This window comes from Vespa velutina, chromosome 12, assembly GCF_912470025.1.
Source record: "Vespa velutina chromosome 12, iVesVel2.1, whole genome shotgun sequence".
In the NCBI taxonomy this organism is placed as follows: domain Eukaryota; kingdom Metazoa; phylum Arthropoda; class Insecta; order Hymenoptera; family Vespidae; genus Vespa; species Vespa velutina.
In genome coordinates, this window is record NC_062199.1 from 3,487,618 (window position 1) to 3,490,117 (window position 2,500).

Consider the following 2,500-nt stretch of genomic DNA (forward strand, 5'->3'; position numbering starts at 1 on the left):
GCATATTTCTTTCGAAAACTAATCGCCCCTTCTTTTCTTTTTTTTTTTTTTTTTTAATCGCACGAAACAAATTGTAGAATACTTTTTCTCTCCTGTCTCTAATATTCGCAATCGCTCGGTTAAGGTCGGTTGAGAGATCAAGGTCGTTCGGAGATTCTAGAGAATTGGGAAAGATCATTTCTTTGAACTTATCGTTCGTGTTCTTTTCTTTTCTTTTTCTTTCTTTTCTTTTTTTTTTTTTTTTTCTTTCTTTTTTCTTTACACAAGGAAAACTGTAGCATAAGCTCGAGGTGAATTATAATAGAATAAAATGGAAAATAGAGTCGTTAGAATCCTCCAATAATAAATACTTATCCTATTGGATATTTCCATACAAATCGAATATGCTAATTATCCTGATTTAAGGAATTATCGTATCTTTATCGTCGTACAATCGATTAACGACGATTATGATGATTTAATTTCTTTTATTTCCATTTTCTTTTATTTTTCTTTCTCTTCGTTTAACTTTCTTTTTTTTTTAATTTTTTGTTTATTTTATTCTTTTTTTTCTTTTCTTTCTATTTTTATTCTTTTGGATAAAAAACATTTTTACGACAGAAAACATTTTTAAATCTATCGTTCCGAAAAAATTTATAATAAAAAAGAAAAAAAAGAAAGAAAAAAAAATATGTATACAAATATAATAAATACATGTATATAAAAATATATATAAAATATATATAAACATATATATATATATATAAAATATATAAAAAATATATATAATATAATATTATGTTTAATTATATATATTATATATATTTATCTACATATATATTATAAATTTAATACAATAGAGTTAATGTAATTATTTTATATTATTTATTTACCTCTATTCATTTATAATTCTCAATTCAATTGTTAGAAGAATGTTAGATGGTTTTATCAATAGCCCCTGAACTAACTATCTACCAAACAACATTCGTATTTCGATGAACGAAAAGCTTCGAGGTCTTAATCCGACGCGATCGTATTCGTTAACTTCAACAACCCCACACTCTTCATCCCTCAAACGATCGGACGATGAAAATCCTTTTCCTTTTTCTCCATCCTCTTTTTATTTTTTGTTAAATATAGGATAGGATAGAGATTTGCCAGGAATCTTTCTCTCGTAAATAACGATTTTCTACACCGTCAAAGTTAATCGCCTTTAACTCGAAAAATCGCGCCGCACGATCGTCGACGAATAAATGATGATGATGAAGGAAAATAGAAGAAATTAAAAGAAAAAAAAAAAGAAAAAGAAGGAAAGGAAAAAAGAAAAAAGAAAAAAGAAAGAAAGAAAGGAAAAAAGGAGAAGGAACATTCCTTCGTTTTTTTCTACTTCGTTAATATTTGACGCATGTAATATACATAAATGCATATATATATATATATATATATATATATATATATAAATATATATAGATTATATATAGATATTAAAAAGAGCCGACTGATTGTCTCCTTGTGTTTGGATTTATACGGAGAAATATCCGCATAGGGAAATTCGGCAAACGATAGAGGGAACTTTAATTTCGTCGTAGAACGGGAAGACCACCGAGCGGCAGCTCGTTTGTCGACTGGTGATAAAACCGTAGTAGTAGCATTCCTCTTGAAGCTAAAACTCGTAAACCGTAGGTTATCAGGGTCTACGTTTGTCGGTACGTGTTTGTATATTTGTATGTACATGTATGTGTATGTGTGTTTCTCTCTCTCTCTCTCTCTTTCTCTCTCTCTCTCTCTCTCTCTCTCTCTCTCTCTCTCTCTCTCTCTCTCTCTCTCTCTGTCTCTCACTTTGATACACCGATACTATCACCAATTTTCGTTCCTTCTATTGTAACAATAAAACGTTCGGAGTTATCGACTCTATAACTATCGTTCGGGCAGCACATTTTCCAGATTTATACGAACGAAATATCGCTTTCACCGACTAGAATGAAATACCATTGAAATAACAGCTGCACGTTTTCTATCGCATATTTTTAATGGAATCTGAAAAATTTTAACTCGACAATGTTTATTCATCTATTTGTTATTTCATTTATTAATAAATCTAAACTTTATCCAACGTATCGATTTATTTTTAATAAAGAAAATTTCTATTATTAATTATTGGATAATGGAACGAACGAAAGGGAAAATCTTTTGATTTTCAATATATTCACATAACATTTTTCCATTTTATATACATATATATATATATATATATATATGTGTGTGTATATGAATATCCCTGAAATTCCTTACAAATGTTTTCAGCCACTAAACCATCTCGTCGACATCTCTGGAATCTGCTGATATATAGAAGTCCATGAAAGATATTCTGAATATATGTATATATAAATATACACACTTAAGATTATCGAAACATGCGCTTGCAGTTACGCAAAGACAGAAATATTTTATTATATACATATAAACATTATCCACTTTTGCGAAGGTCCTTTTTATATATTAATCTACCAGAAAAAGAAAA